The sequence below is a fragment of the Euprymna scolopes genome, chromosome 46, assembly GCF_053919585.1.
Source record: "Euprymna scolopes isolate OS-2025 chromosome 46, ASM5391958v1, whole genome shotgun sequence".
NCBI lineage: Eukaryota > Metazoa > Mollusca > Cephalopoda > Sepiida > Sepiolidae > Euprymna > Euprymna scolopes.
Window position 1 is genome coordinate 70,114,656 of NC_136527.1, and position 16,880 is coordinate 70,131,535.

At 30.0% G+C, this 16,880-nt stretch overlaps 1 long non-coding RNA gene across 1 annotated transcript in view; it reads left to right on the plus strand.

Moving 5' to 3' along the window:
* The first annotated feature begins 719 nt into the window (after window positions 1-719).
* Window positions 720-16,880, plus strand: part of LOC145271394 (uncharacterized) — a 36,522-nt gene continuing 20,361 nt past the window's right edge. Inside the window, exon 1 of the long non-coding RNA XR_013865850.1 lies at window positions 720-818. This is a non-coding gene — a long non-coding RNA (uncharacterized LOC145271394). The remainder of the gene's footprint in view (window positions 819-16,880) is intronic.

Here is a 16,880-nt window from a genome sequence, read left to right on the forward strand (position 1 = left end):
TTGCCTTTGATAACATTTATTTGTTATATATTTGTTTTTTGACAACTTTTTCGAATCTGTGTACAGTAATACAAACCCGTTTTCTGAAATTATTTCAACGATAATTAATAAATAAAACTCATAAGATACCGAATTAAATAAAATTCATGTACCTTTTTGGTACTTATGCACTTATGTTACCATGCTGAAATAGGCTTCCTTTTTCTTTGGCAACGCCGATGTTCTGCGAGTCTATTTTTCATGTATGTAAAAATTTGTTAAAAATTTCAAATAAAGTTTGTAATGTAAGTGAAAAAGAAAAACATCTCGTTTTTTTTATTATTAAAAATAAAACATTGATGTTTGACCTAAAACATTGGCGAGGACGCCATATTCATAATCTCGCAGAATAAGAGGGAAACCAAAGTACAACAAAGTCCAATACTTAACATTAACTGATACAATATTTGCTTTATTGTATGTTTTATTTTTATTTTTTTTATTGATTTGTATTTGTTTTTTATTTAAATTAAAAATCTCAAATATTGGGGGGGGGGGTATCCCCACTCATATTACACGTCATTTTTTTTTTTTTTACATAAAAATTGATTTCTTTTTATGGTGAAAATATTATTCATTAGTTCATTTTACAATAAAATAATTATTTTTTATTAAAGACAACAAAACTTTAAATTACAATAAATTTATAAAAAGTAAATAAATATTATTCCAATTTTCTGCGAACTAGTTTTTCCAGCCGCCATCTTAAATGTCGAACTTCACGCGCCAAACTCAACTCGTTTTATTATCGTTCTTTGTTCAATATTGCCAAACAGAATGTAAGTATGACTTGAATTTAATTGCTTTTTTTTTTTTTTTTTTTTACTATATGGTTGCGCCCAACCCATTATGTTTCCATTTGCTTTTGATATAGAAATAAATCAACAATCCATGTTCGCATAGAAACGAAATATATAATTTTATAGATTTCTTTCCGACCGGGTAAATTTTGTTGCTTGTTGTTTTTAAAGTTTGTTTTTATTTTTCTCCCAGAAAATGCTCTTGATATTGAAAACGTCGCAAATTAACTTTATTTATTTATTTTTAGGGTTTGTATTACTGTACACACATATTCGAAAAAGTTGTAAAAAAAAACAAACAAATATATAACAAATAAATGTTATCAAAGGCAAGATGTTACTTTTCTACCAAACTACATATATTTTTCGTGTTTTTATTCAATGTAACATGCTTATTCAGCTCGAAAAACATGCAGTGTTTACCGATGTATTGGAAAATTCAAAATGGCGCCCGACACTCTCTTAAACACGGTAAGTTCAGGAAAAGATGTTATAAATAATAAACTAGGCAAAATACTGTTAGAAACTCGCTCAATATATATTACCGTGACATAAGTTGACATATATTCGGTGTTTTTTTTAATAGTATTTTGTCTAGTTCATTATTTATAACACCTTTTCCCAAACTTACCATGTTAAAGAGAGTGTCGGGCGCCATTTTGAATTTTCCTATACATCAGTAAACACTGCATATTTTTCGAGCTCAATAAACATGTTACATTGAATAAAAACAAAAAATGTATCCAGTTAGGTAGAAAAGTAACTTATCTTGCCTTTGATAATATTTATTTGTTATATATTTGTTTTTTGACAACTTTTTCGAATCTATGTGTACAGTAATACAAACCCACTCGTAATATCTCTGTTAAAAGTGGGTTGTTTATTTTCTTTATGGAATATACTTCCAAAATAAACTATTAAAGTTTTTTAAAAAATAACAGAAATATTATTTTTTATTTATTTTTTTTAAACAGTATTTACAAAATGCCGGCGCGCCTTCATGCAGCCATTTTTTTTTTTTTTTTTTTTTTTTACGTAATGAAATCAATTGAATTTTTCGAGTTAAATATTTTTCAATTTTTAAACTTTAAAAATCTATCAAAATTTTTCTATTGGTTCAATTTTTACGATATTTTCAGGTTCAATGTGAAATTTTATGCTCTTTCCAATAAATCGAATATAATATTCTAGACAAGCGATTTTTTAAAAAATTCACTCCCCATTTTGAAATGTCTATTAAATTTTAAATAATTTATGTACCAAAGTTTTATATATCACAATTTGAAGATAAAAGATCAATAAATAATATATTGTAATTTAAAACAAAAGAAGTGTTTTTTTGGAAATTTACCTGTAAAGTCCAAAGTGTAAAACCTTTTTTCTTTTTTTTTTTAAACCATATTGATTTTGTTTTTTTTAGTGAAACCATATAATCTTCTTATATTTGTGAAAAAAAGGATTAATGATTGCTCGAGAAGAGAAGGATCGGTGTGCACTTACCTTGAATACTAACCAAGAATTGTTGTTGTTATTCACCCTTTTAAATTTTTTTTTTTGTGCTCCGGATCACGTGATAGTTAATCTGATCCTTCCTTTATATAAGAGGGGAGATTCCCTTGTCTTGTCTTTCTCTTTTTTTTCTTCACCACAACCTGATTCAGTTGCCGGCGATTGAAAGTAAATCTTTTCCACTTTCGTCTGGCGAAGATACTACGAGACGGTTACGTCGCGGAAGGGGGCAATTCTTTCGCAATCTAAGGTAAGTGCATTGCTCCCTTCTTAATCTGAGCGGTCATTTGATTCTTTGCTGGAAATTACTTTTTTCACATATTGCACAGAAAGTTTCGTTTTATTAAGAAAATTATTTCCATTTCATTCAACGTTTTGTTTTTTGATATAAAAAAAAAATCACTCTATAAAGTGAAAATACAATATATTAAATCAAAAACTTTGAGAGAAAAAAAAAAAATTCTTTGACTGCTTTTTTTTTAGGCAAAAACTTATTAGTAAAATGTGACTCGTTTTTAACTATAGAGATACAAATTTCTTCAAGCACAAGGATACACCGCTAATGTGAATGTGTGGTTTTTACGTCCTTCTGTTTCTCCGTTTTTTGAAAAATGCCTACATAATAACTACACATTAAATTGTTTTTTATAGGTAAGTGATTTTTTTGTAATTTATATCGATTTTTTTATACTCGAAGTAAATAAAATTTCGTTGATCTTCTTCAAATCTTTTTTAAAGAAAACTGATTTTAAAAAACATATTACATAATTTGCTATTAAATCTGTTATTTTTGTTTTAAATTTAATCTTTGCTCCTTTAATTGAAAAAAATTAGGGTTAGAATTACATTTTTTAAGTAGTTATAAGCATAAGATTGGTTTCTGACACTGCTAAACGTACGCTAAACTAAACTCTAATGTCCCATAAATACATAAAGACAGTAAGAAAAGAAAACGGTTTGGAGACTGTAATGATTCAATTAAAATGCACCATGTGATTTAAACTAGTACAAACCTGATGTTGTACAATGTGCCGTCTCTTTCAGGAAAGGGATAAAGAAAAAAAAAATGGCCGCACCAGCTATTTATGGGCTCAACATGAGGTAACGAGATTTGAAGGAAATATCCAAATGAGATGCAACTGGCTTTTCAAATAAAAAGCCTAGGTGTCAGAGAGAGAGGGTGTATCTTTGACAAAAGTAAGTTCTGACAAATGTCCACCGGGGTTTGATACCAAGAATTGTGAGGAGGAGTATGTAATGGTTATGCATTCTTTCTTTGGACTTTACTTTCTAATAATACCAACATATTTAACTCACAACAACAACCATCTCAGCAAAAACAACCTTCTTAGTGACACACAATATGGTTTCCGTTCTGCTAGATCTACAGTAAATGTACTTACAGTTATATCTCATAGGATTAGCGAATCACTCGACGGGGGCAACCTTTCTAGGGCAATTGCTCTTGACATATCTAAGGCCTTTGATAGTGTTAAGTTTGCAGGTTGAAACAAGTAACGTAGAAAGCAATACAAATGACGACTCAATAAACAAAGGTAGATCAAATAAGAAGTGTATTAGGTAAAGGGATATTTACAGGATATTTACATAATGGTGTCAAATAAGAGAGTCTTTGCTGGAGAAACATATCTGCTCTTTGGTGGCTTCTGGTGAACACACACTCAGACTAACTGAGTCTTCCTATTTATGTGTAATTACTATCCACATATGCAAATGAATGTGTGCCACCACAACACGCTCCTCCCAAGATTTGCAGTCGCACAGATTTCAATATCTTTTTCACTTGGGATTTAACATCAATGGTTCATTAAACTTTCTTTTTCTACCTGATCTTCGGGGTTCAGGTGTATATTGAAGCGGATCAAAATTAAAGGATTCGTGTATGATGTCCATGGTTTCCTCCTCTTCGACTGCTGTTGTATAATCACCAGCTTGAATGTGGCGTTTTTTTTTATTTGGTTCAGGTGCCTTTTATGTATATTTTGTGGACCTTTAATCATGTATGTACAATCACCAATGCGTTTATCCACTACTCCACATTCCCAGTAAGAAGTGTTATTCCTGTAGCACTTGAAATATACTCGATCTCCCGAGTTATATTTCTTTCTTATCATGTGTGTAGTGTTTTGGACAATTGCTTGTCTTGGCAATAGTTGATCAAATGCTGATTTCACCTTTCTGGCAAACATTAAATCAGCTGGTGATATGTTTGACGGGGTATTAGGGTGCAGTGTTATCCTATATATTTGCAAAAATTGTTGCAAAGCTTTTTCCGTTGGTATCCCAATGGATTTATTAGAGACTTCATCCGATTTATTCCCGGATGTCCTGTGTGGAAGTCTCTCAAAATCCTCTTCTGCAACGTTTTAGGTATTACTACTCTCTCGCTATATAATAACACATGGTTATATATGAAAAAAATTTGCTGAACCTTTTTGTCATTTATAATTTTTTCTTTTATATCATTTATATATTCATCTTTATCGGCTTCTCTTTTAATGTCCGACAGTGTTACTGGTAGTTCTTTAATGATGTTTGCTACCATATTTTTCACTTCAAGGTTTGTTTGAATTGCTGCAATCACTGATTCTTCCAAATTATGTTTCTGTGGTATCAGTCTTAAAAGTCCATCCGCATGGCAAATCTTTTTCGATGCTAGATGTTGTAGCTGGAAATCGTAATTCAGTAGGATCGTACCCCAGCGCAGCAATCTATTTGCGGTGTATACAGGCAATCCTTTTTTTGATCCGTAGATTGTGACTAATGGTTTATGGTCGGTTTCAAGTATGAATTGTCTACCATATAAATATCGGTGGAATTTAGTCACTGCAAAGATTATACTCAACGCTTCTTTTTCAATCTGTGAATACGCCTTCTCTGCTGGAAGCAGCGTTCTTGAAGCATAAGCTATCGGCTTTCTAGATCCATTGGGCATGATATGTTGAATACATGCTCCTATGCTGTAGGAACTAGCGTCACTAGCGATGACTATATTTAATTTTGTGTCATAGTGAGTTAGAAATAATTCAGATGTTAGTGCGCTCTTTATTGTGTCAAAAGCGGTTTGACATTCTTGCGTCCAGTTCCAAGGTGTCTCCTTTTTTAGCAGCTCATTTAAATTATGCATCACTTCAATAAAAGATTGGTAATAATTTGCGAGTTCTAAGAAACTCTGCAAGGTTGTTACGTTATTAGGTGCTGGCATGTTTTTATTGCCGCAGATTTTTCTGGGTCTGGACGTCACCCATGTTTATTTATTATATGTCCAAGATACTTAATTTCGCTCATACAAAAGTCGCATTTATTTTCTTTTACTTTAAACCCAAATTCTTGTATTCGAGTGAATACTTGTTTTAAATGCTCCTTATGTTCTTCTAGGGATTTGCTCCTGATAACAATGTCGTCCAGGTATGCACATGTGCACTCAATACCACTTAGCATGGTGTCCATCGCTTGTTGAAAAATGGCAGGCGCTACTTTGATGCCAAAGGGCAACCGGTTGTATTTCTACAATCCCTTATGCGTGTTGATGCATAGTATTTTTGAGCAATTCTTCTCGACCGGTATTTGTAAATACGTGTCGCTCAAGTCTATCTTGGAGAAGATATTACCACCATTCAACTTTGTGAATATTTCCTCTGGGCTTGGTAGAGGGTAATGGTAATCTTGTAATATGGAGTTTAGACCTGTCGAAAAGTCTGCGCACACTCTGATTTCATCATTCTTTTTCTTTACATATACGGTGGGGGCTGCCCAGTCGCTATGTTCTATTTTTGGTAGTATTCCTGTCTGTTCCAATCTGTCTAATTCTTTATTAATCTTTTCCAACCCAGCGAACAGAACGTTTCGCTTTTTTCTAAAAATTGGACTGGTGTTTTCTTTAAGTTCAAACGAGGCCTTAAATTTATTGCAACGACCTAATTTAGTCATAAATACATCAGGGAATAATTTTTTTAAGTCCTCTTTTATATTTTCTGTTGTTGGAGTAGTACATTCTATTTTTTTACAGAATGTATTAATTGGCTTATCCCAGAGTCCAAATTTCTCAATTAAATCTATTCCAAACAGGTTTTCCCTATTTTTCAATACGAACATTTTTAATTTCTTCGTAATCCCTTTCAATTTTATCAGAAGGATAACTTCTCCTTCAAATTTTATCTCATCACCAGTTACCGTTCGAGCTGATTTACTTGTTTTCATCATGGTTGGTTTACCCAACTTTTTCCATGTATTATAGTTTATTATAGAAATATCGGATCCTGAATCCAGTTGTAATTTTATTGGCGTTTTAAATATTTCCGCTTTTATGTATTTTCGCCGATTTGTGTCTAATTTTTCATTTGATTTTGTTTGCTGTACTCTCTTCCTGGTGAAATCTTTATATCTGCAACAATCGCTTTTGTGTCCGACTTTCTTGCAAATGTAGCATTTTTTCTTCTTATAAGGGTAATCCAATTCCCAATGTCTTTCTGTACATCTCTTACAGTTATATCTAGGAAGAGACTTGTTATATTCTTTACTATAATTATAATTATTATATTTGGAATATCTCGTTCCATTTTGACTGCTTTTATTTGTATTGTTCTTGGTTGGTGTGTATGGTTTTCTAACCTTTCTTACATATGCCACTCTGGAGTCTTCTATCTTTTTTGAATCCATTTTTAGTGTAATGGCCCTTTCACAATCCTCTGCTAATTTCTGAAGTGTTAAATCTTGCTCAGATTCCAGCTTAGACAACACTCGTCTGCGTATTTCTGCAGTTTTCGTGGAGACTAACCCTTGTGCGAAGATTAGGCATTTGAAATCTTCTACTGTTAGTTCCGCTAGCTTAAAATCATCACAGTTTTTATTGACAACTGATGTGTATGTCAAATAATCTTGGTTGTCCATCTTCCTTAGATTCATACACAACCATCTATAATGAAAAAGAGATATATTCGGATTAAATAATTCTTTTAGTAATTTTACAGCTTCCATTAAATCTAATTCCGTAGTTTTTTTTAGGTAGTATATAATCTACGAACTTGCTGTGTTCTCTTACACCCAACTTCCTGAGTAAAAGGCTCACATTCTGGCTATTTGGCCAACTTTTGCAGTCCAGTTGAAAGACATCCTCGTATCTTGTATAGTTTGCTTCAAAAGTCTTTTCTTCCTCCGGCAGATAATTAAATGTGTCCATGCTATTAAATATAGTTGTATGCTAGAAATTAGTACTGTCGACATTTTCTCGATTAGACTTTAATAGTTCCAGTGTTTTAGCAAAACGTTCATTTTGCCTTTCTTCATATTCAAATTGTAATTTCTTCTGCCTTTCTTCTTATTCAAGTTTGTAATTTCTTCTGCCTTTCTTCTTGTTCCATTTGCCATTTCAATAATTTCTTCTCTCTACGTGCATCTAGCTCGGATTGCGCATTTTGTTGTGTCTGCAAAAATTGCATTAATATTCTAGATAAATCTTCCTTTTTTTTTTTTTATGTGACATTTTACTGTCTTATATCCGTTATCCAGTGACAACTTTAGTTTAAAAAAAAATCTTTCCTTGATTTTAGTTTAAGTGTGGTATTTTTTTTTTTTTTAAATACCGAAGAGAAAAATTTGGTTTACCATAAAGTCTTTAGTTGGTATTTACAGCAATTTAGGAAATCCACTGGTGAACTGTTTTTTTCTTCGTATGTTACTTCCTTGTAATTTAGTAATATGAATCTTTTATTCATAATTTACTAATACGAATCTGTTTGTCGTTTTACAAAAATTCACTTTTACAGTTTATTTTTTTTAAGATGGATTCCACGGGAAACGGCGTAAATCGTCACTTTTTTTTTTTTGCCACGTTCGATTTTTTTTTTTTTTTTTTTTGAGACTGCAATTAAAGGTTTTTGTTTGTCTCTTTTTTCTGAGTAGTATTTCAGTAAATAAAATACTATTAATCGAGGTTACTTTTTGTTTTTTTTTAACCTGAATGTAGTTTTTGTTCTTGGAATTTGGGAAACAACCATTTCTTTCTTTTAGTGTTGTACTTCGCGAGGAAAATATTTTACAGTTTTCCAATGTTCGCTGAATTATTCATTCTTTTCTGCTTGAGTCGAACTTCTCTTTAGTGTAAAATCCGTTTTTACGACTATTTCGTTCGTCAAAACTTTTATTCCTTAGAAAGGTCAACCGTTGCATTATACTTTTTTTTAGTGAGTTCTTTCCATTCCTTCGTCAAACTGTTATATTTGACGTTCATCCTCATCATCACTGTTAAGTTTGCAGGTTGAAACAAGTAATGTAGAAAGCAAGACGACTCAACAAACAAAGGTAGATCAAATAAGAAGTGTATTAGGAAAAGGTATATTTGCAGGATATTTACATAATGGTGTCAAATAAGAGAGTCTTTACTGGAGAAACATATCTGCTCTCAGCAGCCTTCGGTGGCTTCTGGTGAACACACACTCAGACTAACTGAGTCTTCCTATTTATGTGTAATTACTATCCACATATGCAAATGAATGTGTGCCACCACAACAAATAGGGTATGGCGTGAAGGTTTACTTCACAAGATCTCTAACTATGGTATAGCTGGAAATGTCTTCTCAATTATTAAATCATTTGTTTCTGACAGGTTCATAAGAGTAGGAGTTGATGGGCAAAAATCAGAAGCTCACAGTATTAATGCTGGAGTCTCTCAGGGGTCCATCCTGGGCTCAACACTCTTCCTGATCTACATTAATGATCTTCCATATCACATCCTTACATCATTTGTAGACATTTATGCTGATGACACTACCATCTATGGTAGCACATCTAAGACAGTAAACAATCAAGTTCTCTCTGATCTTCTCTACTCTGATCTTGATTACGTGGTACAATGGTAAAAGGAGTGGCTGGTTACTTTTAATGCATGTAAAACCAAGCTTCTGTCTTTACATCATCAATGTTCTGATCCCCATCTGGCATCAGTTGAAATCAATGGCTCTCGTGTTGAGGAGGCCTCGTGTTGACAAGCTTCTGGGCTTGACCTTTACCCCTGATCTTAAATGGAACAGGTACATCAAATCTGTTGCCAAGGCCACTGGAAAAATGGTGGGATCCTTTTATCGATCAAGTAGATATCTCACTGCTGATGGAATTCTCTATTTATATAAGAGCCAGGTACGTCCAAGGATGGAGTATTTTGTCACATCTGGGCATGAGCTGCTAGAAAGGACTTGTCCTGCCTTGATAGAGTTCAAAATAGACTTCGTAGCCTCATGTCCTTTTCTCTTCCCTGCAACCTTTCTCACAGAAGAAATGTTGCGAGTTTGCCCCCCCCCTTATCGTTATTTTCATGGAAAGTGTTCGACTGAGTTTCAGTCTATGGTGCCCCCTCACCAAACTTTCACACGAAACACACATCTAGCTGAAAACACTATCAATAATTCCCCCCACTCTTTATCTGTGCCTAACTATAGATTCCATGAACAAAGCTTCTTTCTTAGAACTGCACGCCTGTGGAATTGTCTTCCGTTTTCCTGCTTTCCAGCTGACTACAATCTGATTGTTTTTAGTCTAACTTTAACAAGTTCTTGATGAGCCGTTCAACTTGTTAACAAATTTACAAAATTTCCATTACTAACGATTACTATATTGTCGAATTTCTACTGTACACTCTTTAACCCTTATCTTCGAGTGGCCTCTTGGCCTTGATAGTGTGGTGATGCATATGTAAAAAAAACAAAAATAGGCAAACGAGTAAGAGTAAACACTATTTCATTACAAACTAGTTAACCGCCCAGTGTTGCCCGGTCATACAATACGCTTAAAAATGATATTTTAATTTATGCAGATTGTGTATTATTTATAGAATCGATTTTTTATTGATTATTTTATATTATAAAGAATTAATTTACTTGGTTAACTAATTTACTAAAAGTTGAAAATAATAATGATAATGTCATTCATCCAATTTCAGTCTGTGTTTACAATATCACATTACCTGATATTTTGGCTCGACAATCTTAAACATAGTCTTACATCTCTTATAGATGAAAAGAATTTTTACTGGGGAATATTTTACATTACATTAGTAGCTGTAACGTAAAATATTTCCCAGTAAAAAAAAACATTTTTTAATCTATAAAAGAAAAAAGTCTATTTTTTTTAATCGGATTTTTTATTTTAATTATTTATCGCATGAATTTGTGTACAAAACATATCTAAGAACATTGCCAGACATGTAAATTAGCTTTGTATGAAATTTGCAAAAGATATATTCAGCCGTTTCAGAACCTATAAGGAAAGAACTCGCACACAATGTGATTTTTATATAATAATAGAGATTACTATTACTACATATTACTATATATATTATTATTATTGTATATCTATATATATTATTGTGTATCTATGTATACATTATTGCATATCTATATATATTATTACATATCTATCTATATATATATATATATATTATTGCATATCTAACCCTAACCATATATATATATTATTGCATATCTATACATATATTATTGCATATCTATGCATATATTATTGCATATCTATACATATTATTGTGTATCTATATATCTATAATATAAAGCTGAATGTCTGTGTGTGTCTGGTCACGAATAGGCTACTATATGGTTGACTATTTTAAAAAACTGATTGCATATAATGATAGATGTATCGAGACACAGGAATGGGTATCTTTGATCTGGTAGAACGGTGGTTCATTAAAATTGTGGGGTCTGCGTTCGCGCCTGGTCCACAAAGTATGGAAATAAAAAAAAATTTAAAAAAACGTTTACAAGTGTTTTTGATATAGATGTACATAATACTTTGATAAGTATGTTTTAACTTAAATAAGGATGGTATAAGAAAATTGTGGGGTCTGCGTTCGTGCCTGCCCTTCATAGAATGGAAATAGGCACAAACTTTAATAAAGACTTTTCATATCTATCTGCGTAAGTATACTTCGATAATTATGTTTCATTTGAATAAATATGGGACCAAGTAAAGAATAGATACCCCATAGCAGACGCCGCCGCCTGGCGGTGCCAGGCGCACATTTCAACTAACACCGGTGATTCGACCTTGACATTGGCACAAGCACATGGCGTCAGTGGTTTTTAAACACGTCAAATAGCAAACATGCTCGAATATTCACCAGCATTTTTTTTTTAAATATATTTTCAAAACTTTTGAAGATTTAAAAGAAAAATTATATATTTACAAAACATTTTTTTAAAATAAGTAACAAAACGAACGTATTTAAATAAAAGATATTTAAATAAACGGGTGTCTCTTTCTGTTTTGGATTTTTGCGACCAAGATTGATTTTTATGTACCGTGTTTTGTGGGGGTGAGAGGTTCTGTGTGCGTTTTTAAGACGATTCAATATTTATTCTTTAAAACATTAACTTCAGTGACAATAAATTTTCAAAATAATATTTTTAAATATTACATTTTTACGAATATTCGCGAGCAAGATTTTTTTTTAAAATAAAAGATATTTTAATAAATGGGTGTCTTAGTGAGTGCGTGTTTAATATATTTACAGAACTTTTTAATAACTATTTTATTCTTTTTATCAAACAAAAATAGAACTTTTATAATGACATATATATTATGGACTTTCGAAATTTTTAAATTAAAGTTAGTTTTATTTAAAAAAAAAAAAGACGAGGTGTTTTTTTTTTTTTTTCAATTAAATTATAAACTTTATTTGAACTTTCAACAAACTTTTAGACATAAAAATAGACTTTATAGATATTTTATAATAATTTTTTTAAAATATATTTAACGAAAAGTTTTTTTTTTATCATTTCATTGTTGAATAAAATTTCAAAGTAATAAATGGTGAAAAAAAATATCTCAAAGAAAAAACACCTCGTCTTTTTTTTTGTTTTAAATAAAACTTTAATTTAAAAATTTCGATGTTTGAAAAACAGTCCATAATATATATTTCAATATAAAAGTTTTATTTTTGTTTGATAAAAAGAATAAAACAGTAAAAACAACAACAACAACAAAAAAAAAAACAGTCCATTAAGTTCAAGTAAAGACTGTTTGAATAAAACTTATAAAAAAGGTTCATTCTATACGGTTTTGGCCATTTTTTTTTGTACGTTTTTAATACAATTCAATATTTATTTACAGTGCGATGTATGTCGGTGGTCAGTGAAGGAGAAATCCTTTTAGGCCGAGGCAATTTTTTATGCATAATAAAATCACAAGTATAAACAATTGAGATGAAAAAAATATATTATTTTATTCACATATCTTTTTATAACTTTTATTTTTATAAAGATGAAATGTAGTATCACAAGACAGAAATATTTTTATAATTTTTATTTTTATTTAAAAAAAACGCACTCAGAAAGACACCCATTTATTTAAATATCTTTTATTTTAAAAAAATCTTGCTCGCGAATATTCGTAAAAATTTAATATTTACAAATATTATTTCAAAAATATATTGTCGCTGAAGTTAATATTTTAAAGAATAATTAAATAAATATTTAATTGTCTTAAAAACGCACACAGAACCCCACCCCCACAAAACACGGTACATAAAAATCAATCTTGGTCGCAGAAATCCGAAACAGAAAGAGACACCAGTTTATTAAAATATCTTTTATTTAAATACGTTCGTTTTGTTACTTACTTTAAAAAAAATGTTTTTGAAATATATACTTTTCCTTTAAATCTTCAAAAGTTTTCTAAATATATTTTTAAAAAAATATTGCTGGTGAATATTCGAGCATGTTTGCTATTTGACGTGTTTAAAAACAACCGATGGCATGTGCTTGTGCCAATGTCAAGGTCGAATCACCGGTGTTAGTTGAAATGTGCGCCTGGTGGTGCCAGGCGGCGGCGTCTGCTACAGAGTATCTATTCTTTACTTGGTCCGAAATATGGTATTATAAAATTATGGGGTGTTCGTTCGCACGTGACCTGCATAGAATGGAAATATATTACAAAGTTTAACAAGGTTTTTTATATAGATCCAAAGAATATTGTGATAAGTGTTTCATTGTGAACAGGTATGGTATAAAAAATCATGGGGTTTATCAATTTTATTTTTACTTTCATCATATTTATTTTGCTTTGGTTTTAATACCCCAAATTCAGAGCTATCTCTTTACAACCCTTCCTTTTCATAACCTATCATACTTTCATAAATCAGTCCATTTTTTGTAGGTTGTTTTGGAACCCAGTCAACGATGGGTACTTTTGCTAGTATATATATATATATATATATATATATCGATATATATATCTCTATATATATATTATTGCATATCTATATATATATATATTATTGCATATCTATATATATATATATATTATTGCATATCTATATATATATATATTATTGCATATCTATATATATATATATTATTGCATATCTATATATATATATATTATTGCATATCTATATATATATATTATTGCATATCTATATATATATATTATTGCATATCTATATATATATATTATTGCATATCTATATATATATATTATTGCATATCTATATATATATATTATTGCGTATCTATATATATATATATTATTGCATATATATATATATTATTGCATATATATATATTATTGCATATATATACATATATTATTGCATATATATATATACATATATCATTCCATATGTATATATATATACATATATCATTGCATATGTATATATACACATATATCATTGCATATGTATATATACACATATATCATTGCATATGTATATATACACATATATCATTGCATATGTATATATACACATATATCATTGCATATGTATATATACACATATATCATTGCATATGTATATATACACATATATCATTGCATATGTATATATACACATATATCATTGCATATGTATATATACACATATATCATTGCATATGTATATATACACATATATCATTGCATATGTATATATACACATATATCATTGCATATGTATATATACACATATATCATTGCATATGTATATATACACATATATCATTGCATATGTATATATACACATATATCATTGCATATGTATATATACACATATATCATTGCATATGTATATATACACATATATCATTGCATATGTATATATACACATATATCATTGCATATGTATATATACACATATATCATTGCATATGTATATATACACATATATCATTGCATATGTATATATACACATATATCATTGCATATGTATATAGACACATATATCATTGCATATGTATATAGACACATATATCATTGCATATGTATATAGACACATATATCATTGCATATGTATATAGACACATATATCATTGCATATGTATATAGACACATATATCATTGCATATGTATATAGACACATATATCATTGCATATGTATATAGACACATATATCATTGCATATGTATATAGACACATATATCATTGCATATGTATATAGACACATATATCATTGCATATGTATATAGACACATATATCATTGCATATGTATATAGACACATATATCATTGCATATGTATATAGACACATATATCATTGCATATGTATATAGACACATATATCATTGCATATGTATATAGACACATATATCATTGCATATGTATATAGACACATATATCATTGCATATGTATATAGACACATATATCATTGCATATGTATATAGACACATATATCATTGCATATGTATATAGACACATATATCATTGCATATGTATATAGACACATATATCATTGCATATGTATATAGACACATATATCATTGCATATGTATATAGACACATATATCATTGCATATGTATATAGACACATATATCATTGCATATGTATATAGACACATATATCATTGCATATGTATATAGACACATATATCATTGCATATGTATATAGACACATATATCATTGCATATGTATATAGACACATATATCATTGCATATGTATATAGACACATATATCATTGCATATGTATATAGACACATATATCATTGCATATGTATATAGACACATATATCATTGCATATGTATATAGACACATATATCATTGCATATGTATATAGACACATATATCATTGCATATGTATATAGACACATATATCATTGCATATGTATATAGACACATATATCATTGCATATGTATATAGACACATATATCATTGCATATGTATATAGACACATATATCATTGCATATGTATATAGACACATATATCATTGCATATGTATATAGACACATATATCATTGCATATGTATATAGACACATATATCATTGCATATGTATATAGACACATATATCATTGCATATGTATATAGACACATATATCATTGCATATGTATATATACACATATATCATTGCATATGTATATATACACATATATCATTGCATATGTATATATACACATATATCATTGCATATGTATATATACACATATATCATTGCATATGTATATATACACATATATCATTGCATATGTATATATACACATATATCATTGCATATGTATATATACACATATATCATTGCATATGTATATCTACACATATATCATTGCATATGTATATCTACATATATCATTGCATATGTATATCTACATATATCATTGCATATGTATATCTACATATATCATTGCATATCTATATATATATATTATTGCATATCTATATATATATACACTTGTGCCCGATATTATTCATACCCCCCCTTGAAAATTGAGTTTATTAGGTGTAACTTTGTAAGAATTTATTGTTTACGTCCATATTGATACATATTCTTAATAAACCTCTTCTGATCATTTTCGTCATTTTAAAATCTCGGGATACTTGTAATAAAAGAAATATACAGCTATTTATAAAATCTGCAATGTTCAAAAATAATCATACCCCCTTATTTTTTCAGTATTAATCGAGTTTCTGACTGTTTGTTTCCTGTTTGATTCTTATTTTGAATGCTTTTATATAACCTTTGATTAATTTCATTGTGTTTTTTGCATTTTTTCAGAAATTAAAATGATATCAACTGAAAACCAATAAAAGAATAAAAATTATTAGAATGGGGAAGAAAAAAGAGCTTAGTAATGATCTTAGGACTAAAATTGTGAATTCACATAAGGATGGTTTAGGTTACAAGTCAATTTCCAAGAAATTTGAGGTCCTTACAGCAACAGTACAGAGCATCATCAAAAAATTCCAGAGCCACCACACAACAAACAACTTGATTGGTAGAGGAAGGAAAAGGAAACTGTCTGCTAGAGCCACCCGGAATATTGTAAGAAGTGTTAATGCAAATCCAACCACCATTACTAAGGACATTTTAGAAAATCTGGAGTCTTCTGGCATAAAAATATCAAGGCAAACATTGCAAAGGACTCTGCATGAAAATGGTCTGAAAGGAAGAAGACCAAGAAGGACTCCATTGCACACCGGAAAACACCTTGCAGCACGTCTAAAGTTTGCTAGGACCCATGTGAATTCTCCAGAGTCCGTTTTCTCAAGTATTTTGTGGACTGACGAAATAAAAATTGAATTGTTTGG